This window comes from Trachemys scripta, chromosome 2, assembly GCF_013100865.1.
Source record: "Trachemys scripta elegans isolate TJP31775 chromosome 2, CAS_Tse_1.0, whole genome shotgun sequence".
Lineage (NCBI taxonomy): Eukaryota > Metazoa > Chordata > Testudines > Emydidae > Trachemys > Trachemys scripta.
This window is the reverse complement of record NC_048299.1, coordinates 184,890,797-184,918,561: the sequence shown is the minus strand read 5'-3', so window position 1 is coordinate 184,918,561 and position 27,765 is coordinate 184,890,797. Positions and strand designations below refer to the sequence as shown.

The 27,765-nt window shown below is 38.8% G+C and overlaps 1 long non-coding RNA gene across 2 annotated transcripts in view; it reads left to right on the top strand.

Annotated features, from left to right (window-relative positions):
- The window catches only part of LOC117873292, a 126,103-nt gene extending 100,487 nt beyond the window's left edge, over positions 1-25,616 (top strand). For both annotated transcript variants that reach the window (XR_004644685.1, XR_004644684.1), the window contains 2 exons: positions 23,676-23,898; positions 25,475-25,616. This is a non-coding gene — a long non-coding RNA (uncharacterized LOC117873292). The remainder of the gene's footprint in view (positions 1-23,675; positions 23,899-25,474) is intronic.
- Positions 25,617-27,765: the final 2,149 nt, after the last annotated feature.

Sequence of the window (27,765 nt, the reverse complement as noted above, 5' to 3'; positions counted from 1 at the left end):
TGGGATCAACTTACCAAGAGTCATGGTGGATTCTCCATCGCTGACAATTTTTAAATCAAGACTGGATGTTTTTCTAAAATCTGCTCTAGAAATTATTTTGGGGAGGTTTTATGGCCTGTGTTATACAGGAGATCAGACTAGATGATCATAGTGGTCCCTTCTGGGCCTTGGAATCTATGAAAATTGCACTTAGGGATCCACTGCTGTGAGATCTTACCATCCAGTGAAGCTTATGAATTTATTGTAAACGTGTAAGGCCATTTTAGTTCTGAAAAGCATGTTTTACTGGCATCTGAGTAATTTCTCCATAAAAAGAGAAATGTTAGGATTTTTTTTTATTCATAGAACCTTATTACTTTTTGAAATGTTCTTGAGTACTTCAGACTTGGAACCTTTCTGATCCCTGAATCAAACCTGTCCAGTGTCTGTCTTAATGGTCTATCTCTATATCAAATAAAAACAGAAAAATGTGATAGCACTGAAGTTAAATAACACACTTTTTTACAGCTAGCACCAATAAATCTGTTTAAAGATGCATTACTACTTTTCTTGAGGGATAATTTAGACTATGTATCAAAAGAAAAATCAATAGTTTTTTCTATTACAAATAATTGCCTGCTTGACTCCTTTCTACTTTTTCTTTTTTATTTATTTTGACTTCACAATATTTCTACTGAGGGGGTCTTGTGTTTCAGCTCTAAATTAGTAATAGTTTCTATGTGGAGGGGGGGAAAGGATCTCTGGTTAGGACTGTTACCAACTATGGTTTCATAAGATGCTTATAATCTGAAGCAAAAGGTTGGTGATGGGGTGAATGCAGCCCCTGTTTATTGTATATAGTATGCCGATGATTAAATCCCTGTTCTATGAAACTGGATACAAATGGTCTCAGCACTTCAGGGAGATGCAGCCAGCTACCCAACCCCATGGCTACACACTAGCTAGAAGCAAATTGTATTTTTGGTTAACAGAAATCTGTGGGGGCATGTGGGTGGGCCTAATTGGCAGAAAGTACCAGGTCATTTGGGACAGTGTAAAGAGCAATAGAGCTGATCAAAAAATAAGAGGTTTTTCATTAAAAATTTTGAAAATGTTGAAGTCATTTCCATTTGACAGGTTTCAAAATGAAAACAATTTTCTTATTACTAGTTTTTCACTTGCTCTGTTTTTGGTTTCTTTCTCCTCTTTGCACTCTTTCCCCACCTTTATCCTTATTTCTCTTTCCCGTTTTGTTACTGAAAAAGGGGGAGACAGGAAGGGAAGGAAAGAGGAGGGTGAAGGAAGAACAATACCCCAAAGAAACAAAAACTGGAAAAACAGCTACATTGTTTCGTTTTCTGATTTTTTTGGTGGGGGAGAGAATGAAATTTTTTCACAAAAAAATAAAAATATAAATTATATTTAATTTGAAAATATTCAACCAGCTCTAGTAAAGGACGGGCTCAGGGAGTTTGAAAGCTTGAGGAGAACTTTTGGGTGTTCTCCTTATTCCAATCCCACTTTGAATTTTGGTTGTTACTAGCCATATCTTTTTATATTTGGCTTTTGGGCTGTAGGCAGCCACATCTTAGGCCTGGTCTACATACAAAGTTGCACTGATATATCTAAAGGTGTGATTTTAGGCTGAAGGAGTTAAACGAGTCCACATGCATGCTTCAATTGGATTAAATCATGTTATATTAATTGCACCACAGGTTCAAGCTAAACTGATATACGGCAGGTTTAAACTGATAAATGAGTGTCCAAACACAGTGTTGCACTGGTTTAAGTTAAATCAACACAACCTCTTTGTATAGACGAGCCCTTAGATAAAGCCCTCAACTCTACTCTTCTTGAATTCAATGGGAGGTCTTCCAAAGAATTCAATGAGTGCAGGATTGGGCCCATTTTGTGAAGGAAGCCTTTCTCCTGTTATGTTAGCTTATTGAATAAACATGAATTCCTTGGCTCCTGAACTAACCATCACTTGTGTTGGTTATTTCTGCCATGATCTTGTAATGGGGCTCTTCTTGCTGTGGTAAATGCTCAGTTCTCTGAGGATAAAAGCAAATGTAAGCCTTATTGTGACCCTAAGAATCTCTCAATGCCAACTGGCACAGGGTCCACAGTTCTGTAACAGTAACTCCTGACAGGCTTGACAAACTCATCATACCCAACACATGGCTTTCATAGCATTTATCCAAAGAGGGCCAGGTGAGGTTCTAATAAAATCTTATGTCCGACTGATCTTCATAATTGTTGCGAGATGTATGTATGGGTGATGTTTAAGGAATTGTGTGTATACACTGGAAAATAGGTGTTAAAGTCTAAATCAAAGCAGGTTTCACAAGCAGGTTTTGACCAGACAAAGGATGTACGTTCACCTGTCTGCCTTGATTCACATGTAAAATAAGCATTGTAAGCCAACGCAATGGAAGTTTGTTTGCATATGATGTCAACCTGAGGATGTGAAAGACACTTGGACCCAGCACACCCAGAATAAACCACAAGGGTCATCCTGGCTCAGGGGACAAAACAATGAATGTTGGGGATATAAGAAGGGAAAATCTTTCTGTCCTTTTATCCTTCACTGAGGACACCGTTTTTTGCATTCATAAAAGGGGGATTCCAGACATGTTTGTTGGAGACCCTGGGAGATTACTTTAGGCAAGGGTTTTAACCTGCTAACATTGAGTTCAGACTGTAGGAAGTGTGTTATACTTTTTGTTTTATATGTAACCATTTCCGTTTCCATTGTTGCCCCTACTCACTGTCTCTAAGTCTTAGCCTTTGACTATAAACCGATGATTGTTTTCGCTATAAATATATCTCAGTGCTGTGATGTTATATGGAGTTGATCCGCGGTGAACAGAACAATGTGGTGTCTGCACTGTTCCTCTGGGGACATCTTACCTGGTAATTTCTGTGAGCATCCAGTGGTTAAGAGCTGGATACTGAAGAGGAATGCTTCAAGAGGGCTTGGGGTGCATGTGTGGTTAATCTGCAAGGCAAAGTAAGGGCTGGAAGAGCCTGGAGGAGATTGTGGGGGCAGGTGATAGACAGGTGGTGTCAGGGATCTGACACCCAGTTAAGCCCAAGCAAATCTTCCTCTCACTGGAGGTAGGGGGTGACTCAGAGTCCTGGGCACTCCAAGAAAGCATCACACTTACCATCCTGTATTTAGTTCTGATGAGGGATAAATACTTTGTGTGGTGCTTATTTTCCCATCTTTTTCCTAATTTTTTAAACTGAAAGCAGTTTTAAAAATGAGAAAAAATAGTATCATTTGCTCAGTTGGGAGTTTTGTCTGATCCTTTGAAATGATAAAGCCAAGCCATCAAAGGCAACAGACCAATTAAGTGTACCCAACCATTGTTCTGGATGGCAGCAAATGCAGTGTGGAATGGAAATCAGATTGAAAGAAATTTTACAAATTGGATGAAACCAAAGCACAAGGTTTGCAGATTTGATACAAACTTCTCAAGCACAATATGTTTTTATTACAATATAAAAAGTACTAATATGGCAGAAAATTTGTATCTTTGTGTTATAGTAATGCCTTTCTTGTCAGATTACTTAACATCTATATCACATTAGAAACCTACCCAGTGCCTTTATAAAATAAATTGACACGTTACATTAGCCTTCAATATGACAATTTTACATTCCTGAAAGAGAAGGCATGACAACAGCCCACTTAACTACTGTAAGGATGAAACAATGTGTCATAGTGATGTCTGTGCAGTGAGGATTTAGTTCTCAGTATCCTAGTGCCACTAGTGTCCTGTTCCTCCTCAGGCAGTTGGTGAACCCGGTACTGCTGTTCTCACTCAGGCTAAATTCCCATGAAAGAGAATGGGTAAACGTTTAAAAAGGCCCAAAGTGACTTAGGAGCCTAATCCCATTTTGGAAAGTGCCCAAGTCACTTGGGCATTGCCCAAACTAGGGGGGAAATTGTTTTTGGCAGGTGATAGCTAATATGTGTTAACTAATATGTATTAAAATCCGAGTGTAGATAAGACTGTTGTGGTTTCATCTTGAGACCTGGTCATGTTAACTAATATGATTGTAAATGCTAATGTGGCCATTTCATACTGGGGGCCCCCTAGTATTTACTTTGACCAGCTAATGTGTTAAAACTATCACTGTTTTGTCCATACTAGGATTTTATCATGCATTAGCTAATACATGTTAAAATACACCTTTTTTCTAGAGTAGACATGGTTTTAGAAGCCTAATATGCCAAGGCACCTAATCAATGTAGGTATATTATAAATCCCACTGGGCACCTAGCTACGTCTTTAGGCACCTAAGTAAGTTTGTACATTTGGCCCTTCGTGACTTAGGCACTTCTGAAAACAAGACTTGGACTACTAAATCACCTAGGCATTTGTGAAGCTATCTCATGGGATCATTTAATGCTGCTGCTTCTACATTCAGTGCTTAATTTGTAATGAAAGAGATCCCAGGGCTCACGCAATTAGGTGCTGGGGTTCAAGCAATTTCTTTACATTCATAACTGATGCGGCAAGCCCAGAGGTGTTGGGACTATGAACTGCCAAGCCTAGAGGTTTTGGGGCTCAGCCCTGGTATAAATTAAGCACCGGCCACATTGCTACAGATTAAATTATTTTCTAGACTAGATTTTTAGTTGTGTCATAACAAGTATTGCTTAACAATTAACTGTTTCTTAACCCATGTTAACTAATACGATTGTAAATGCTAATGTGGCCACTTCATAAACCTTTCTTCCACAACATACACATTTGTTCATGGAACAATTTTTTTGTAGTGTCTACATCATGTTCATTAAGCATGTTAATCGGATATCAGTCAACAGGCGTTAGACTTCAATTTTCAGTTATAGCCTAGTTCAGGCCACTGGGAGATTTCCCTGAGTGAGGATAGAAGGAATGGGCCCATTGGTCATGGTAATGTCTTTGGCAGCTAGAGTGTAGGACCTTACACACTGTGCTACCTGTACATTTGACTTGTACCCCTAAACTGTTAATAGCACATCGACCTGAGAATATAATTGCATTTGCACATGCATTAGCATTTTCAGCAAATGGTTCATAAGTGCATAAAAGCTATTACATACAGCAGGGTCCTGTGGATAGGGCCACAATGTATGGCTACACTTTGAGCTGGAGGTGTAATTTTTAGCCCAGGTAGAAGTACTTGTGCTAGTTTTGATCGAACTAATGAGCTAAAAGCAGAAGTGTAGCCGTGGTGGCATGGGTGAGACCCTAGGTACTTATTTGGATGGCTAGCCTGTCTCGCCACTTTCACTGTGGTGGCTAGACTTGTATTTTTAGTGTACTAGCTTGAACAAAGCTAGAGCATGTACGTCTACCTGGGCCTCCAGCTCGAAGTATAGATGTACCCTATGTGTGAGGAGATCTGGGTTCTATTCTGTCTTCTGCCACAGACTTTATGTGTATTCTGGATAAATTCCCCAAGCTTTCTGTGCCTTAATTCCCCCATCTGCACAATAGGAACAATGATACCCAGCTTTGTAAGGCTCTTTGAACTCTTCAAATGAAAAGCTCCGTATGAATACTAGGTATTAAGGGCTCCGTCACAAGCCCTAAGTAAGAGGTAGTGTGTAGTTGTGCTACACAAACCAGGAATGCAGATTGTGACTCAGATAGTAATACTGTTATTTATTACACGAGTCAGTGCATTTGAGAAAGAGGGGCTCTCCCTGGCCACTCCACATCCACATGTGTGAAAGGAGATGATGTAGTTCCATGAAGGCTGCTCTCTTCCACAGTGCTACCTGCAATATGGATAACCTGTGCAGGGAACTAAGGCGCCTCTTTATGCCCCCTTACTGCCCCCCAAATCTGTCCCTAAATAATAAAGAATTTAACAAGTATTAAACACCCAAACCAAAGCCTGGAAATAAGTGGTTTGACCCTGGATAACCCATGCAGGCAGTAAGGGCCAAATTCTGATCTTCGTTATACCGATGTAAATCCAGAAGAACTTTATTGGTCAATTAACTACTTTGTTTAGTAGTTAGAAGAGATATTTATATGTAACTAATTATGATTTCTATACACTTTATAAACAAATTATAATTAAAATCTTTAGGGAATTAAATGAGACTTAGCACATCAGTAGCACTATTTCTCTTCTACGCACATTTCAAAGTGAGAGTTACTAATTCTGAGAACACTCCTGTAATGTAGCCAGAACTGGGCTCAAAATGCTTTGTATTGACTAGGATTGTATCAGATGTCTGAGTATTTACCAAACAGCAGGCAACTGGAAAAGGGAGCCAGATTTCACCATTGGACTGGGAGTTAGGAAATCTAATTTATATTTCCAGCTGTTCCTTTGGCTCACTGTCTGATGTTGGCCAAGACACTTCAATTCTCTGGGCTTCAGTTTAGCTATCTGTCAGATGGGAATACTGGTACGAAACCTACCTTTAGAAAACTGCATTGAGACCTTCAAATGCAAAACACTACATCAGTGCAAAGGGTTATGAAAATGACCAAAAATCAAATTAGATGCTGAATGGCAGAGCACTGAATGATACATCCACATGTATTATATCTGACTCATTGTTAGGGCAAGAAGTTAGTAATAAGAACCAATCCTAATAGTCACCTTTATTAACTCACAGAACAGAACATATTGGATAGATACTGTTTTTCCTTTTATATTTTGTTAGTAACTTGTTATTGTCATAACAACAGATTATGAATAAAACTGCACCACAGATAGAACATCTGCTTTGATTAAACAGGTATATGGGAATTTCAATACAAAACCCCTAATCATAATTAAAGGTTGTTATTCACATTTAACAAAGAATTGTTACTGGGAGAAATATAGCCACAGTGTAAAAGTAGCATATGGTTACACCTACCTCTGATTATCAGGAGCCACCTAATAAACAAGCACATCCACAGTTTGTCCATTACTTTTACCTTACCCTTTCCCCCCCTCCTACCAACAGGACTTAACCTGGTAATTAACATCACATTTTAAACAATTCTGAAGAAGATGGTGGACATCCCATGTATCGGGATAGTTGTGATCTATCAAGGCCATTTTACTGTGTGATTAGTTTTACCCCGACTTGGATTTTGCTTGCCTTATCCAACTTAACACATGGGAGAGAGTATTCTCATTTTTATAAGGACTTTTCAGCAATTAAATCTATTTTAAAAATAATCACTTGCAGTTCTATAGAAGTGAATAATAATATTGTTTTGTTTTAAAAAAGGGAGAACTAAAGCACTCCAGAAAAGTTAGAGACTTTCCTCTGAATGCTCGTTTGATTTAGAAGGTTAAGACATTAAAGGACATCTACCTAAAGAATATAGGTCCCTAATTGGCTGTCTTTCAAGATTCTTGAATGGGAGAGAGGGCAGGAAAAGAGTGGCAAGGAAACGATCTTCCCTCAACTGGCTATAAAGCCTCTGGAACTTTTAAATTCATTGCAGATTTCCTGAGGGTCTGGTTGGTGGTGGTGGTGGGATTGTGAACCCCCTACTTCCCAGCTGTCCTATCAGCACTAAGGGTGCGTGATCTTGCTCATAAATGTATTTAAACAGCTTCTGATAAATGTAATTTGGCTTCCATAATCTTCAGACTCCCGCATCTAGCTTCTTTGGGTCAAATTCAGCTCTCCATGAACAGAAGAATGGAGGTGTACACTGTTACAGTTTCAGGGTGGTCCACTCTAGGAGTACCCAATCACGTCTCAGGTCTCCAGCCTTCATCTGTCTCTGGGCAGTATTTATCCCACTCCCTTTTGACCAGAGGTTTGATGGCTGCACAGCTCCCTGCCTCACACTATGATATTCCCAGCAAGCCAGTCTGCCTAAAGGCCTGTGCCCGTCCTTTGCTTTCTCTCCAAGGACTGCACCCTAGTAGGCCAAAGTCTTTCCAACCCTCCCATGAATGTTATAGTTCACCCCTCTCCCCCATACCAAAGACCCCGTTCCTTTGGTGCATCAGAAAGAAGTCCCTGAGTTAGTTTAAACTCAGCCTTTTTTTAAAAAAATCAAAAGCTTTTCTTTGTCTATTGGTTACTGAGAAGCCCAGTATATGCAAGCCTCACCAGGGCTGGTACCTCTCAGGTGGTATTGTCACAACTGGGACATGAGTGGTAAGAGCAGGAATTGGGAGCCAGGCTGGGTCTGATACCAGAAGATCAGAGTCCAAGACAGGCCAGAAGACAAAATGAGAGTCAGGTGGCAGGAAGGGTCAGGCTACCACGGGTCAGGCAGTAGGAGCAACTAGCACAAGGGAAGCAGCTCTAAACAGAGGAAACCCAGCTGCATGGACAACTTTCTGTTCCTGTGTTTGGTTTGAATAGAAGTAGGGAACCAATCAGGACCCCCAGAGTTCTGTCAATCAGACCAGAGGACTGGAGTCCTTTGCCAGAGTTGAGCTTCTAGTTTTAGCAACTGTTGGCAGGTCAGAACTTACTGGCTCCTAAAAACCCTGTACACTGTGGTTTGAGACTTGTGGTCCCTGATTGGTGTTCACAACCTAAGTGATTCACCTTTCTCACCCCCGCACTATTTGGTTCCTAGAGGAGCATACAATCCTTGGTCCGCAGTGATAAATAAACTGAATGCAATGTGATCCCCAAAGATATTGCATGGGTTTGCAATATATGTCACATAAAGCTGTACATCCGGTCTGACAGAGAACATATATTGTGTCCCATTACTTTAAAAAACCCTGTAACCATTTCATTATCATTGTTTGCACTGTTGTTGTAACCATGTTGGTTCCATGATAAAAGAGAGACAGGTGGGTGAGGTAATATCCTCTATTGGACCAACTTGTGTTATTGAAAGAGACAAGTGTTCGAGCAACACAGAGCTCTTCTTTGAAGAAAGAAGAAAACTTGTCTCTCTCACCAACAGAAGTTGGACCAGTAAAAGATATTCCCTCACCCACCTAGTCTCTCCATTATTATTATTATTTATGATTTGTATTGCAGTAGCATTTAGAAGTCACTATCAGGTGACCAGGGACCAGGTCCCTATTGTGTTAGGCGCTGTACAAACTCAGAGCAAAGAAGACAGTTCTGTCTCAAAGACCCAGATTATTCTTTTAAAAGTTCAGCTATTTCTTTGCATGAATGAACTAAAAGCAGATATTAAATTTATTGGGCACTATTGTTGGAAATGGCAAGACTGACAGAATAAGCAAAAAGGGTAAATGTTTCTGTTAACTGCTTTTCCTTGTGCAAGAAAAAATAGAATGGAAATTACTTATCCAAAATATGACAGGGTGATCTAGATTTTATGTCAGGGGAGATGGTTCATCGTTATTACAATGCTATTCTACTTTTTTGCTTTGCAGATAGTGATCTGACTGGATTCAGAAAAATATATTTCAAAATTGAAAACGCAAAATTGCAATATTGGGAACTCCAAATGTTAAAAAATGATGAGTCATGTCCCCAAAAATCATGAGATTACAAAAAAAGTTGGTCCTTTTTATCTGCTGTCTGATATTTGAACTTTTAGGATGCACTCAGGTCACATTCTCAAACTTTTCTCTGAAACCATGAGGGCTACAAACTTACTTTTTTTGTTTTGTTTTTAGATGAAAGCTGAGAAGCTGTTGTCCCCTGGAGCTGGGGCTTTAAGTAAATCACCGTACATTGTGAGTGTTGGCAATACTGCGAGACTGGGAGCCAGTAACTTCGGAATTCCCATCTCTGAAAGTGACTTTGTTGTGTGTCATTGATCCAGCTGGTTAGAGGGAAATTTTCAGCCAGGATAGAGCCCATTCTCATTTTGATATGTGTAATTGGCATCCACAAAGTAAATTGCAAGCACATATCTAAGTGTAGGCACCTCTAAAGGCCTGATCTATGCTCATAATCAGATCATTTGGAGGTGACAGTTTGGATCCACAGTTCAGTTGTTCTTTCACTTGTAGGAGCCATGAAAACCCCTTTGAAAATTTACCTCTTAACCTGTCAGTATTTCATTTTCTAAATCTGTAAAATGGGAATAATAATGCAACATATATATCAGGGATGTTGAAATGATGAATTAGCTAATATCTGTACAATATTTTAAAGATATAAAACAATACATATGTACAGCTTTCATACATTCTTAAACCCACTTGACTGCTGTGAATGTAAAAGTTTTATTCAACTCAAATGCCAATGCTCATCGTGTTCTAGTTAGGGGCAACTATAAAAATGTAATGTGGATGAGGGACAGAGATGAAATCTAACAATAAAATTAATACGGTGGACCAGATTCAAAGTTACTATAGATTTAGACCAGGGTAAATATGATCAGAAACTGTCCTAGTAGACATGCACCATGTACAGGGCATTAAGTGATGCCAGCTTAGATAGGTGTCTTTATCCTTCATACACTGCACAGGCCTCACAAGTAGCTGAAAAACATTATTTTTTAATTGAACCTCCTTTGGGGGGGGAAAGTCCCAAGAAGAAGGAAATTTTTTCCTAGTTTTGCAAACTTTTTCTAGTTCTGTGATTCCTGTCAACCTCAAAACTTGTTGGAGGGGTTTGCCAATTCATGAACTCTGAGATTTGTCCATTCATTTTTAATACATATAGGGAAAATACATAGGTCAACTCAACTGCTGTCAGTTATTGAATGGAAAAGAGTGACATTTTGTTAGGGTGAATTTCTCACATACTGAATTTTTTCCTACAACACTCTATCTTTCTGCCATAATGTAATGCTGCAAAAGCCCTGCTATATTGAAGACTACTATTGTTATAATACACACCAATAGTATGGGTTATTTTAATGGACATATTGCTTTAAACTGAGTTTTCACCATCTGTTCTGTCCCTAATTTTGAATGCAAAAAGAACATATTTCACAATTACATCTGTAAGTAATGATATAAGTAATTTAAATGCATGTATATGTTTGCACAATGCAGCAGACATCTGGATTTTTTTCCCACTCATACATTTCAGGCATAAATCAAAGGAAAAATCCACTTACTCCTCATATAGCAAATTTCCCTCCATTTGGTGAAGTTGTTTCACAACAAAGAAGGTCTTTCCTATAAGATGATTTCCCTGTACCTAGGAGTTCAAGGATAGCTCAGTACACTAAATCTCAAAAGTCATTTTTACAATGCTTTCCTTGTCTTCATCCAAATCCCCTCTGGCTTGACTGACAGTTTGGCAGATGCAAGGCATTAGATCAATCAGTTTCAATTGATGTTCAGTAGGAGACAGGTCAGATTATGTGGGCCAGTCAGTATGTGTTTCCAACACTTATTTCACTCCTTCCTATTTAGGCAGGCCTCTGTAAAGTCTGTAACACTACCCTGTTTCAGAATTTACCCTGGACCACTTAGCAGAAAAAGTAGGTGTAAGAACACGAGAGGTTACTGGGGCAGAATGTTAGCACAAACCTCTGCACACAAAATAGCTGAAACATTTTGCAAATTACCAACTCTTCTGCTACAAGTCAACACAGAGGGGCATCATTTTGGCTTATAGTGAGAGGAAAGATGGGGAGACTGTAAATGTTCATCTCAGAGGGATCTTTAGCTGTGGTGTCATTCACTTTCAAATGTTCATACCGTCATTGTCATGTTATGAATTAATCAGTCTAATTACAGTGTGTGCAACATGATTAGTGCTCACATGACCCAGTGTTGCTCTACAAAAAGATTTATAGGATGAGAGTTCTGGACATAAAAAAAACCCCTTTTTGAAATCAGTTTTCAGGGAAGATCTGATTTCAGATTATTTTAAAGGTGCCACAAAACCAACATATATTTAATGGCACCAGAATTCTTTATATGTAATATCCAGTTTATATTATGTGTCTATTGTATGTCCCTAGGAACACTCAGGATATACATACCAACTCCACTAATAAAGTGCCAGTGATATTAAAAGAACTCTTCACAATCAAAGAAGAAAAAGAAGAAGAAAACGTTGTGAATTCTTAAAGAGAATTGCTAACAGGGAGTTTAGACCCCCACCTAGTCCAGATTGCTAATAAGGACCTGAGGAACTTCTAATTTCTGTTGTGTGAAATCATTGCTCTTTCATTCTGATATATATTATGGCTGGGTTTTTGTTGTCTATGACAGAAATGGATTTGCATAGGACTTCTACTGTGGTTTGATAGTGTTCCCTGTAATTCTGCTCTTTGGACTATATTGTGGTTCTTACTTTTTCTAAAGAGGAGTTATCCAGAAACAATGGAAAGCTGATATATAATAACTATTGCTAAAAGCTTCCAGAGTTGAGGATGACATGGGTACATTATCAATTAATATTTAGGGAATGAGATTAGAGAAATGTTTTAAGAAAATTTGAACCTTTTAGGGCACCGTAGATTCAGATTTTCCTGCACAAACATCTTTTGAAATTCCACTTCTATTTAGCAATTGGTTCCATTCACAGCACACTTTTTCATGGATTCATAGATCCCAAAGCCAGAAGGTAACATTGTGATCATCTAGTCTGACCCCCTGTATTACCCAGGCCATAGAACTCCCCCCAAATAATTCCTAAAGCAGATCTTTTAGGAAAACATTCAATCTTGATTTAAAAGTTGCTAGTGATAGAGAATCCACCACAACTCTTGGTAAATTGTTCCAATGGTTAATTACCCTCATTATTAAAAATGTATGCCTTATTTCCAGTTAGAATATGTCTAGCTTCAACTTTCAGCCATTGGATCATGTTATACCCTTTTCTGCTAGATTGAAGAGCCCGTTATTAAATATTTATTTCATGTGTAGATACTTACAGACTGTAAACAAGTCACCCCTTACCCTTGTCTTTGTCAGACTCAAGGAGCTCAATCTATTTAGTTTATCACTAGAAGGTACATTTTCTAATATTTTAATCATTCTTGTGGCTCTTCTTTGAACGATCTCCAGTTCATCAACATCCTTCTTGAATTGTGGGCACCAGAATCGGACACTATTTCAGCAGCAGTCACACCAGTGTCAAATACAGAGGTAAAATAACTTCTCTACTCCTACTTGAGATTCCCCCATTTATGCATCCCAGGATAGCATTAGCTCTTTTGGCCACAGCATCACATTGGGAGCTCATGTTCACCTTATTATCCACCACAACCTACAAATCTTTTTCAGAATCACAGCTTTCCAGGATATAGTCCCACATCCCGTAAGAATGGTCTACATTCTTCGTTCCTAGATGTATGCATTTTCATTTAGCCATATTAAAACATGTATTGTTTGCTTACATGCAGTTTACCAAGTGATTCAGATTGCTCTGAATCAATTATATGTCCTCTCCATTGTTTATCACTCTCTAATTTTTGTGCAAACTGCAAACTTGATCAATGATGGTTTTATGTTTGTTTCCAGGCCATTGGTAAAAATGCTAAATAGCATAGGGCCAAGAAGAAACGATCCCTGTGGGACCCCACTAGAGACCTACCCACTCAATGATGATGATTTTGGGAGACAGCAGAGTATGCAACCACATGCAGTAGGGAATCAGATTGTAACTGATTGGTTAGGTGATGCCAGAGGAGGAAGTAGCTAAGAGCAGTAGTGGAACTGGTCTGTTGCTAAGTATTGTGTTTGATTAGTATAAGGTATCACTGTCAAGCCAGTAAAAAAGGCCATTCAAACTCATGCTGTATTGTCAGCCTTCTGTTGACATGACAGCATTGAACTATGACATTAGTATGATAGCTGTGGGTTTGGGAAGCTTATTAAATATACCATATGTACCTCCACCAACAGCACTATGTCATCCATCACTAAAAGAAAGAAAATGGCATCTGAAGAGAAACAAGGGCCATAGATTGATATGGGAAATGAATATAACATTTACTTACTTAGGTGACCCCTGCAAGTACCTTACAGGAAAGAAAAAAAGGGATCTAAACCCTTTTATTTCTGTAAAACCAATATCATATTTATCAGTCAAATTGGACATGCATATTTTCTGATACCACCCCATTCAAAACTTGGGATTTTTTTCCCATTGGTCACATCCTTTTCAAAACTATAAAAATTATCCAATTCTCTGAAACTGCTCTTACCAAAAACTCTAAGAACCTCATATGGAGAAATTTCATTGTCTTTCCACCAGCCTCATCCTCCTTGATCTCACAGCTGTTTTGGATGCCATTAGTCACACCTTCCGCCTCCCTGACTGTGCTTCTACCTCTTTGGTCATTCCTACAGTATCTCTTTTGGTGGGACTTCATCTTCCTGTCTCCCAGTCTACAGAAGTGTCCACAGAGCTTTGGAGTTTTGTCCTTGGATAACTCCTCTCTCTCTAGGTGATCTCAGGGCTTCAGCTGCCACCTTTATGTTGATGATTCTAAAATCTTCCTCTCTGCTCCTGAACTGTCACTGTCCAACCAATTCCACATCTCAACTTGGTTCTCTGGCATCTCACTGCCATTTTAAACTTAACACGGACAAAACTGAATTTCTTGTCTTCTCTCCCAAACCTTTCCCACCTTTCCCTTCTCTGTCATCACCAAACACATCACTATCCTTTCTGTCACTCACAACTTTAACTGGTGTGGCATCTTGGACTCTGCCTTTTCTCTAGCCCTGCTCATCAAAGCAATATCCAATTCTGCCATTTCTTCCTCTACAATATTTTAAGATCCACATTGCTAAAACTCTCATCCAGGCCCTTATTGTCTCTCTTCTTGACTCCTACTTCCCCCTTCTCTTTGGACTTCTTGGGACCCTTTCCATCCTGATCGGGTTTATTCAAAACACTGGTGCTAAGATCATCTTCCTTTTGTCATTCCTTGCTTCCTTGCTTGTCATTCTGACCATATTGCACTCTGCACTGAATCACTGCATTGGACCTTTCTTTTCCCACAGCATTGTATGAAAGTTTCTTGCCTCTACCTTTAACATCCTTCACACTTTGGCTCTTCCCTGCTTGTCTATTTTTGCATCTTCTTGTCTGATGGCCTACTGCATGGGTCTGTAGAAGGCCTCACAGTTGTCATATCAGGTGGCAGCAAGGGCATGGCCCTTGAGTCCATGCACAGCATGAATCCACAAGCCAACAACCCAAGTCAAAGGAACAGCTCATGCCACTATAATGCTAAACCCCGCAGTAGTGGCAGCAACCTAACTTCACCAACTCCTTGACCACATGTAGACGCAGAGGACTCTGTCTACAAGCCTTGTGATGTTTGAGTGCATTTCCCGTGGCCCACAGCTTGTTTATTCAGGTACTGCTATCTTCTCCTGCCAGTGAAGGCAGGGGGCTGGACTCGATGACCTTTCAAGGTCCCTTCCAGTTCTAGGAGATAGGATAGGATATCTTCTGCAAGATCTCACCTTTTATTAGGAAATGTTTTCACTTATCATGTGTTTTAAAGGTCACATGGAGGTATAAGCAAAGTGTTTGTTCCTTATTGTGAGGTTTAACTGCCTTTTCAAGGTTTTGGAAAAGGCTACATAGTTTCTCTTCATCTTTACCTTTGTAAGAGCTTTCTTCTAATGAAGTATGTTTTGTGTATTAAGTTCAGTTATGCATATGATGTGGTCCTTTCTTGCCCTGAACAGGAAGCACTTGCCAAAGCAAGTGGCTATATACCACTTTGGGGCCATTTGCTTTGCAAAGATGTTCTTTGTAATCCAGAATTAAGAGTGGGAATACAGATGCAATTTAAGATGCTGGAGTCACTGAAGCACATAAAGTCATTCAATCTGCAAAACAAAACCTAACAGAAAGGATATAAGGTCTAAGTGGCCTGCTGCTACTCATAACAGTACATGGTGCTTCTGTGCAGAATACCCACACTCACCTACAAGTTCTATAGCTCTCAGTCTGTAAGCCAATGAAGACAGAGTGTTTCAAAGAGATGATGAATTAGTCTTTGGGGAGAGGACAGCAGCTGTATTCCTCACTGAACACCCTTCTGGCGTATTTCCTGTACTTATTTAAAGGGATGTATCTGAGCTGGCTTTAAAAGAAACTCTTTTCAAAGGAGGAAGGTGGTAAAATAATCGCATCAATGACAACACAGGGAAGAGGACAGCTTACTGGAAGCAAAAGGAAAGGAAGTGAGCCGAACAAAAAATAAGATGGAATAAACAAAAGAATGAAAAAAGAAAACACAGTAAAAAATTGGCAAGCAAACAGTGCAGAATAATGCTGTGCCATATGTAACTTTACTGCCAGATTGGGACTCACAATCAGGGATACAGGCGTCTAGTGTAATTGCCTTAGTTTACTAATTAAACAGCCATTGTGAACACCTAATATAAATGGGGAATTCCAGACAGAAAATAGTAGCTGAGTTTTCATTATTGAGGTGTAATCTTTTTTCCTATTGCAGTTATGAAAATACATTGAACTGGATGTTACATTCCATTAATGGATATAACATCCCATATCAGTGCATTTTTAAATTATTAGCATAAAATATAGTAGGAACAGGAAAAGGTCATTAGTTTCCATGTACTACAGTATCAAATGGAAATATAGCAAGGTATGTCTACACAGAGTTGCGTCATTCTGGACATTATTATGTTTCAAGTAGAGCTGGTTGGGCATTTTTTATCAAAATGTTTTTTCCACAGAAAACACAGTTGCCACAGGAAAATTGTCCTAATTTTTTGATTTTCCATTGGGAAAATGTAAATGAAAAATTTTACTTCAGGTTAGGTTGACCCAAATCTAAACATTTTGGTTTCTTGAACTGCATCACAACATTTTATTTCAGTTCAGGTTGACATCGGCCCTCTAGTTGAACTGCAATGGTGCACCATAGGAGTCCCATGATGACACTGCATCCTGCGAGAGATAGTCCTGCCAGGGAGTCTAGCCCATAGAGGACGATAGGGGCATTATGCGCACAAACCAGAATTTCCATAAAACCCCATGGCAGTTCAAGAAGACACAGTTAAGTGATGAAACTAAACTTAACACATTGAAACATTTTGTTTCATTTGTAAATGTCAAAATGAAATATATTGCCATTTCAAAATCAATTTTTTAAAAAACTTTCTGTTCTGTGATAAATTTAGGTATTTCAACTTTTCAACCTGATTTGGGATGAAGGTGAATGTCAGAATATTGGTATGTCCTATAGGCTGCAAATTCAATTTTTTAACCAGATCTAGTTTCAAGTCAGAAAGCAAAAACATGAACATAACAAAAATCAAATAGTTAGTAACCATCAGGAGAGTCACCAAGTGGCAACCTCAGTGTATGTGAAAGAAACAGAAAAATGTTCATCTTTAATTGTACATCTTTTCTTTTTTTCAAATTGATGATCATGCCTATTGTTATCCATAACAAAACTTTAAAAGTCAAACCCTTTTATCCACACTTTTTCTTGCTCCCCCCAAGTACCTTGAGTGTTTCAGAGCTGTAATGCAGCTTAGTGCTGAATTGTTCTAGCCATGCTATCCATCCTATGTGTTGTAACTAGACATGAGCAAATAGGGCCTCACCCAATTCCCACTGAAGCCTGAGATTTTTTCCTCTCCAAGGCAATGTTTTTTTTTTTTTTAAGGATGTTGAGTTTTTTATTGAGGTTCTTAAGGCAACTGGGAAAGCCTATATCACCACATAAAATTGCCTGATTTGTCCTATGGCTAGAGAAAGACTATGAGTAATTCTTCGGTCCTACTACTGATGGATATAATCAATCCCTTTTTTACATAGGGAAATCTGCAACAACCCTTAAATGTGCCAAATTCCATCCAATGCACAAAAAACCAGCATGACTGCAAGTTTCTTATTATATCCATGTCTTTACCTTTTACATGTTTTTATGGCAAAATCACCAACTGATCTCTTTTTTTGGGTGACAAAGATGAACAAAGACTGATCCTGAATGAAGCTGGTGTGGAAGAGCTGTTAAAAGGTCTGGAACAGGGATTTAAAATTATCATTTTGGTTATGTTTTCATTATGATGATGGATTAAAAATGTCTCACTTGCAGGATTGTCAAACTCATGAGCGATATGCTCTTCCACTTGAATGGGCAAAGTTCAATTCAATGGCACATTTGATCTTCACAAATCCAAAGGAATGAAAATTCTGCACTTTTTGAGATTAGCAGAAATTCTTTCTATCTGGCTAATTAACAACTCTCAACATTATCACATTTTACTAGAACTATCTGTTGTTATTCCTTCAGTCCACTCACTTGTTTGTTCCCCAGCATATCCTTCAACTTTATATATGTGGCTTTACTGGAAATCCTACCACTAAAAAAACATGTCTCTAATTAAACAGGTGTGATGTCTGTCTTGATTTGAAAGCCTTAGTTCCAACAGAATGCTAACCAGCTCATAGTCTCCTAGCCACTCTGTCACACCAGAGTAACCAAATTGTAAATTTGATAGCTTTCATCACTTTTTTATATACATAGTATTATATACATTTTTCAAAGGGGAAGAAAAACTACACAAATACAACAGAGGGTCCTGTGGCACCTTTAAGACTAACAGACTTCTGTTAGGACCCTGTGTTGCTTTTTACAGATTCAGACTAACACGGCTACCCCTCTGATACTTTACACAAATACAGTATCAGAAAGAATCTTTTCACCCTTTATGTGGACCTGAGCTTCAATTTTGTTTAGTCTAGGACTGGAAATCAGGCATACCTCCAATTTTTTTGGTGGCCGCAGCCATTCCAGTTTTAAAGTTGCTAATTCCCAATGGAACAGGCATCATGAAATGGAAGGATATCGTGACAAAAATCTGAGCTCTTGAACACCTTTGAAATTTGGGAAAGAGGTTTAGAAACCAAATTCAGATCATGAATCAAATTATGTGATGGTCCCTTCTCTATAATGGGCCAAACAAAAATTCCTGGTCGAAATTTCTGTGAAGTTTTGTGTGTTTGAATTCCTAATCAAGACCTGAATTTTGTGGTTCAGATCCTTCTTTAGTAGAGTTTTCATTCAATGTCTTAATAAGAAGCTTTGATGCCTTTTAATACTCCTAAATATATAACATCTAAATAGGGTGGTATCTTGGAGGAAGAGGAGATTTTGTTTAAAAAAGAAAGAACTAGGAATATAAAATAAAAGCCAGATTTTTTTGTAATATTAATTATCTGTAGAATGAAACATCTATATTAGATGTGCCAGCCGACTCTTCTCATCATCTGTTTCAAAACTTCAGTCAGAGCATGACTCACAGTTAGTGAAAGAAAAATTGTTCAGGCTACACAAGGAGAGCATAAATATTATGTTTCACTTGGTATCATAATTAACTGCATGCTTCAAATATTTCTTTCATGTCTGCTTTCACAATAGGTAATATAATTTACCGTTAATAGGATTAAAATGGCTTTTAAAAAAGTAAATACTTCAGTGGTTTAAGAATGTTTTGTGTTTGTTTTGTACTGATACATATTTTACTACAGGCACAAAATAAATAGGTAGAAAATAATGAGGAAAACTGAGATAATATATATAGTCCAGAAGCTAATGTGTTTTTTTCTCCTGCTTGACAATAAAAGCAGTTTGCTTCATGAAATATTGAAAAAAAACCCTATACTTTCAGATCATGTACAATTTTTAAAGATTTCACACAGAGAAAGAAAATCACTGTTTGAAGACAGGATGGTTACACTGGGGAGTTGATACTAGCAGTTTAGAAACCTTCAAACACAAGAGTACCTGTGTTTGGACTACTTTTTCAAACTGATAGTCAAAAATGAGAAATGCTTACTAACCTTTTAAAGAAAGGCAGCTCATTTTTATATATCATACTTGGTGCTCACTGTTCTGACATATAAAAGCTGATGCAAAATACACCCAGGCTAAGAAATTGAACTAGTGAAACATTCAGGCAGGTGAAAAAAATTAAAAATCATAAATCGATAGCATAAGGTTTATTCAGATCCAAACAAACAGTCTCCAAAAATAAACAGGTCCATGCACAGTAGTGTAGTATATTGTACATTGAATTTTATAGAGTGTATGCTATCGGCCTGATTTTGCTCTCCTTCATACCAGTTTTACACTAGTGTAACTTTATTGACTTCAGTGGAATTTCTCTCTCTTCAATTCTGTATATCAATAGACTATAATATATATACATGGCTATCTATGTAGAGAGAGTATATATTACATAGATTTATGATTACATTTATCTGTTTGGAAGTGATTTGGTCTTCCTACCCACTGCAGCAAACAGAATTTGGCATAAACATTTGGATGTAGTCACTTAACTGCTGATCCATCTATTGAAGTTTCATTAGGGAGCCATGTGCATTTGCAAAGGATGAATGGTTTCATTAGCACTGAGACTAATAAACTTATAAAAGTTAATAATGTGAATATGTTTGATTTGGAATTATGCACATAGACATTAAGAATCACAAAAAGGCATGTTTAATAATGCTCAGCTTGCTCTATACTTACACAGGTGGGGCAGTTTTCACTTTTCTGAGACCTTGTAATGAATTATACACATCAATTTCTCTCACAGATGGTTCAGTGACACTATCAGCAGGTTCTAGTGTTACATTATGAGTTTGAAACAAAACCTACCTTTACATGTTTGGTGTCCAGAAATGTTTGCTGGACTTCAGCTGGTTTCCAGCCATGGTAATTTTTGTCTTTAATGCACAGAAATTAGGTTATAATTAGGACAGTCCCATGTTAAAAAGCTGTAGCGCTTTATAGGTCTTAGAGCTCTTTTCTTGAAGAGTCCGCAAGTTAACTAAAATAAACCTACTTTGCCATTAGAAACTCAGCAGTTATCACATCAAGGCTTTAGTGCCAGTGCAGGGTTGAATTCATTTGTTAGACTCTAAGGCCCAGATTTCTAAAGGTATGTAGGTGTTGTATTGCTCAGTTGCAATGCCTAACTGATTTAGGAGCCTATATCCCATTGATTGTCAATGGGATTTTAGTTCCCAAGAACCGAAATCCTTTTTGAAAATGAAATGTAGGCTCCTAAATCGGTTAGGCTTCAGCAACATGGCAGAATATCTTGGGCCCTATGTCACATGGCCTGTGATTCAGCTATTTTGCAGTCATACTCCTAACAAAAAGAAAAAGAAAACCTTAGCTTTCCTTCTCTCCCTGCCTGCTGTCATCATGCTGGTGTTATTGTACTCATCATAGCCTACATTTTAGCCCTAATGTTCACATTCTAATCCCCACATTTGAATACTTGTGATATTGTCTGAATAATAGCCTCCCAAAGTGGAAACCTGTGATAAAAGCCCATCCCTATATAGTTTCCTGTTAAAGTTCTTTTAATGTACTTTTTTTCTGTATTTTTAATGAATTAAGTGTTGGTGAAAGGCTCTTGATTGGCAGCAGAAACACTACTCTACTCTATCTGTCCTCAGAATGGACTCAGCAGGGGCAAAAGCAGTGCACGTGAGCCCTACCATACTCTGCCAATGTGCCTCAATCTAGAGCTGAAGTACTACCTCTAGATAAGTCAGTCTCTATGCTTAAACAGTCTTTGTGCTCTGTGAGAAGACTGTCAAGCATCATACCAATTCTGCTTTTGGACACGTGTCTCTTTCCACTAAGAACTAGAGTGAGACCACATCATTTTGTTTCACAAAGGACACTGTAAGGTTCAGATAGAAATGATTGGCAGTCACTAGTGACTAGTCTTTATATAGCCAAAAACTTGAGCCATCTATTTTCCTTCAACATTTTTGTTCTATTAGAGAGAGAGCTTGTCTATGATAAACCTAGCACTGGCTCAGTTTTAAGAGTTAACTAATAGCGGGCTGCAGCTGCAGGAATTATAAATATATGATTTTGTGTTGGCTGGTACTCCAATGTCTCTCTTAGAGTGATTTGTCATATATCCTCACATCTACTTCAGGCACTTTACAACAATCTCAGGTAACTTATGTGAAACTTATCTGTGTGTGTGCTAGATTTTTGTTAAATAGCCATAAAGTGAACTACCAAAAGGAAACCTTCACGTTAATCCAAGACCGAGTTCAGACCTGCTATAAGTTGTGCAACTCCAATAATAGGATATGTCTCCAGCTTCTAGCAGGTGTGAATTTGGTCTCCAGTGATATGTGTCTGGCTGTGTATTTCTTTCCAAGCAGATGAAAGCCACTATTATCACAATCACTGGGATTAACAGTAGGGATGTTGGCGACCGGGTTTATTGATTAATAACAGGTTCATTAATGATCTGGATGATGGGATGGATTGCACCCTCAGCAGATTTGCAGATGACACTAAACTGGGGGGAGAGGTAGATATGCTGGAGGGTAAGGGTAGAGTCCAGAGTGACCTAGACAAATTGGAGGATTGGGCCACAAGAAATCTGATGAAGTTCAACAAGGACAAGTGCAGAGTCCTGCACTTAGGACAGAAGAATCTCATGCACTGCTACAGACTAGGGACCGACTGGCTAAGCAGCAGTTCTGCAGAAAAGGACCTGGGGATTACAGTGGAGAAGAAGCTGCATATGAGTCCACAGTGTGCCCTTGTTGCCAAGAAGGCCAACGGCATATTGGGCTGCATTAGTAGGAGCATTGCCAGCAGATCGAGGGAAGTGATCATTCCCCTCTATTCAGCACTGATGAGGCTGCATCTGGAGTATTGCATCCAGTTTTGGGCCCCCCGCTTCAGAAAGGATGTGGACAAATTGGAGAGAGTCCAGTGGAGGGCAAGGAAAATGATCAGGGGGCCTGGGGGGCACATAACGTATGAGGAGAGGCTGAGGAACTGGGCTCATTTAGTCTGCAGAAGAGTGAGGCAGGATTTGATAGCAGCCTTCAACTACCTGAAGTGGGGTTCCAAAGGGGAACCCCAGTGGCGAACTGCGGCCACTGTGAGCTGTGGGAAGCTATGCAAATGTAAACAAATGATCAGGTGACCCGCCAGCGGCTTTTCTTGGCGGGCCGCAGGTTGCCCACCACTGGTTTATACACAACAAATCCTGCATCTTGCCAGGGAGTTAGACTAGATGACCCTTGTGGTCTCTTCTATCCCTACTCATGGACAGGAGGAAAGGTGACATTATGACCAAGGGCCAAATTCTGTCATCAGATACACATGTACAGCTCCTGTTAGCTTTGGTGGGATCTTCATGTACATAGCTGAGTTCAGAATTTGGCCCTTAATCTGATAGAATTCAGTTCTGTACAACACATCAAATAAATAATATCAAAAATTATGTCACTTGATTTCTGCACTTTTTTTCATTAGAAAAAAATGGTTATATGTTTAGATCAGGTGTTAATTATTCCCGGTAAGGTTTGGTGGGTAATAAGTGATGCAGACATCAAACCACCCACTCTCTTTGTAGATGAAAGGGAAGTATCAGGAGGATTTCTGCTGAAGTGTTCATCACATCTGAAGTCTCAAATTGTCCAAACCATTCAATTATAACACTTCATTCAATGCATGTCAGCATGTCTGGCACTATGTTTCAGAGAGAGGTTGAGTTGGATTTCTCAAAGAAGCAGACGTTTGCTTGTCCCCTTGAGGGACAACAGATAGCGATTCTATTGGCTCAAAGTTGAAACCATTGATGGAGCGGTATATAGGAACTATTACAGCTCTCTGACATTATAGTCTGCAGACTTTGTTGGCAAATGTATATGTAAAAGACTGAGATTTTCCTTGGTGACAATACAAGTATAAAATTTGCTACCAAATACATGGGTAAAACAGTGAAATTGTGACAATATGCTAATAGAATTTAGCTGTGCTGTGAGTTCTGGTCAATACAAATCTAACACCTATTTAACTCTCCATCAGTTCTTTACAACAGGAAATGGAACGAATGCCCAAGAGAGGACTTAGATCCAGTCCTTTGAAGGGCTATGGATTTTTCAACTGCGGGGATGCACAGGTCTCCTTATACAATACATCACCGTCAGGAAGCAGTCACCCCTGGATTCTGGTCACTGATAATAAAAAGGACTATCTGAGGAAGATGATAAGCACCAAGGATGCTACATGGTGGTAGGAAGAAAGGAAGGTGAGAGAACTGTAAAAAAAATGGGAAAATTGAGCTCCTGCATTTGGTTTCTGCTTCTTCATGGATATGTTTCCAGTGCTCAAGATCATAAAGTACATATCAGCAACCTTGTTTAACTTTATATGTACCTCAGATGATTCAGGCTCCTTTAAGAGCACTTCAGTCTATTTTGACCTGAAGCTGTGGAATGACTTTGGTGGAAATTAGCAAGTCAATAAATAACATTCACAAGAATATTTTTCAATATCTGAGCAGAATCAAGACAATATCACAAGTGATCTCTGTGAATTCCATTGGCTAGATTCTTGTGCCGTGCTCCTTATGATTCGGTCTCCTAATTTTGGTAGCATTTTGGGTGTCAAATATAAATGGGAAGAAATCAGCTCCAGAATTAGAGAGAGCCATGTGAAGAACAATTTTTTTGATTCGCTGGCAATTCCAAAATAATAATAGTAATAATAATTAATAAAAGTTTTTAGGCAATAACTGAAAATGAATTATTTTTTTTATTGAATCAAAAAGTTGAAAAACTTAATTCGGGATCAAACAAAATATTTTGTTTGACAAAAATCAAATATTTCATTTTGATTATGGACATTTAAAAAGCCATTTTGGTTTTAAAAAAAAAATAAAGGAAATTTTTGAACAAAAATTAATTTTGAAGAGAAACCTCAAAACATTTCATTGAGAAAATGTCAAAATAAAATGTTCTGGTTTGGTTTTTTGTTTTGTTTTTACCAAAACTATTCGGCAAAACTGACACAAATTCACTAAACATGCTGGTGTCACTAAATATGCATTTTTCAAGGGAAAAAAGTTTCAACCAAAATATTTCATCCAGCTCTAAGTCTTCCTTCAATAATCAAACAATTTGGCACAAGGTTAGATAAACTCTTACTAAGGAATATTGAGATGCATATAGTTATAAACTCACTGCTTAAAAATGAATGGTGGGATTTTCCAAAGCACCTAAGTGACTTAGGAGCACAAATCCCATTGAGTCAATGTCCATGTGACTTGTGTTCCTAAACGTCTCTGGTGTTTTTCAAACTCTACTGAAAAATTCAGAAATATTAATATCTATGTATGCACACCACAGAACCATTATGTAGATTGGTCTGCATGACGCCATATATACAAGAGACCCTTCAGCATTGGGCTAGCATTTGTTGTTCCAGGACCGAGCAAGGACCATTGACAGAGTTCTATGGGAGGCATGCCTTGTTTAATATTATGAATACTAAATTCCCTTCCTATTTAAAAACAAAGAGGACACCAAACTCCTGAATGGAGTTTTGAAAGAGTGAAATTAATAATGAAAAATTTTGGATTTTGAAACCTTTCGATTGCCAGCTGTTTTCTAGTGTGGCTCTTTAATACATTGTGTCAGTATTACTTAGCACCATCACATTTGCATTAAGTCAAATGCTGCAAAGCAAAAAGAATATCATCATAAAGAATGAGATATGTCAGCCCTGATATATATACATACATATATATTATATATTTGCCTTTCAGAGATCCTACAGCTTTTAAACAAATTCTGATCACATGTTTGCTACCTTAATATTCACAGGTAATTACAATGGGATGAATAATTCACATTAATCAGGTAAGCAGGTATTTGAGATCCAGCACATCTCCCTATCAGACAATGCACAGGAAAATACTGTAATTGAAGCCACAGAGAGAATTCCCCACTGACAATGTTTATGTAAATCCACAGTAAAGAATAATTCTACGATTATGTAAAATTTGCACAAAAGTCCTTTTATCTTTAAAAAAATGCTGTACCCTATTTTGCTTGACGCCAAGCTGAAAGGCAACAGAATGAGAATCATATTCTCTCAGGTCCCAATCCTGCTGAATTTACACAGGGCCAAATTCATCCTCAGTGTAATTCTCATGACTACAGTTTATGCAACAGTGATTTCTCTCTCTCTCTCTCTCTCTCTCTCACACACACACACACACACACACACACACACACACACACACACACACACACACTTCCTATTGTATTCATTCTCTTGCAGTAATGCTTTACATTAGTCATTTCTTCTGTACCATGTTGGTTATATTTTTAAGGCCATATTCTATCACTCTTGGTCACCCTGAGTAGTATCTGACTCCTTAAGTAGTCTCAGTGAAATCATTGCTCTCCAGATGAGCAAGGGGGCAGAATATGACCCTTGGGGCCAAATTGTACTAGGCCTGAGTAGGTGTGTCAGATAGCAAGTTGGTACAAGAGGTTTTGCTCCCTGACTGGTGCCCACTATTCAGGGCCAGGCAAAATGGGAGTTTGTGCCCATAGGGATTCCCTAGAGCAAGTGACACTAGTGCTGGAGGCCTCTGCAGAGAAGGTGAAGAGGCAGGGCCATGCCTCCCACCCTGCGCTGCTGACTGCACTGAGGAGAGTACTCTGCACCTTCTTTGAGAGCGGTGCAACTAGGGTGACCAGACAGCAAGTGTGAAAAATCGGGAGGGGGTGGGGGGGTAATAGGAGCCTATACCCCCCCAAAAAATAGAAAAATACCCCAAAATCAGGACTGTCCCTATAAAATTGGGACATCTGGTCACCCTAAGTGCAACAGATGCACTCCCCACAAGGCACTGTGCTGAATTTTTTACCTATAAAACTCATTAAAAAGTCATAATTAAGTTTCATCTTACTAAAATCCACACAAACAGTTCCTGGTTGAGGCCTATGCATCACCTATAACTTATCCCATGGAGCCTAACCATCACAGCAGCACATATACCAATATGGGTGATCGCCAAATGTGCCCAGTTCCCTTGGCAGATGATTACACTGTATGTGTTGCAACTAGGAGGCTTAATTGGTTTAGATCCTCTAAATGGCTTGATCCTGCATTATATTTATATTTGAGAAATTATTCAATCAATCAATAGTTATTGATAAATTCCTGCCAAAATAAAAGTGCATGCAAAAGTGGATGAGGGGAATCTTAATAAAATAGTATGTAAACATCACAGCTGAAGGGTGTCATTAAAAGGACAGCTAGGATAAAAACAATACTCTGTTAAGATACAATGTTTCATTGGTAAATATGCACAATACAGCCACAGATCAACCACATTTCCTCTTAAGTGTTATATGTAGCACTTTCCACCCAGGAGGGGCCTCAAGCCTCCTCCCTGCTGCTTGCTTCTTGGAGTAGCTTCTCTCTTCTCCACACCTGGGTTGGGTCCTTGGTTCTTTTTTGTGACACTGGGTGTCTCCTCCCAAGATGTTCCCTCATGTACCCAAGACACAAAGGGCACTGTCCCTTGTGAAAATGAATAATGCTATCACTTCTGGGAAGAAATATAAAACCCAGGATACAAGAACCAATAAAGTTCAACAACACAAACCCCAGCAAAGAAGTGACATACCCCAAAATAACAATATAACAAAGGGGGACTTTATTGGAAGCAGGAGAATAGGATCTGGGGAAAGAAAGGGTTAGGGCTCACTAGTAACTAATAACACATCTACAAACCAACCAATTCCCCATCTCCGTACACTCACAATTCTTCTCAGCCCCCAGTTCCCTGCCTGGCACCTTCCCAGGCAAGATGGTATGGTGAGGATGAGTTCACAGACGAGCACTGCTGTACTGTGAATGTTGGTCAGCTGAAACAAAAAAGATCCTCTTCCTGTGTCTTTGCTCCTGGACGGGGCAGGGTCCTCTCCTAGCTTCCTGGTGTGAAGTTATGTGGGGGTCAGATCTCAGCCATTCTGGATGCTGGTCTCTGCATGTTGGTCTCTTGATGTCAAATTTGTGTCCATTTATTCTTTTGCATCAAGAATTATAACATTCAAAAACAAGTAGGAGAACACTTCAATCTCCCTGGACACTCAAT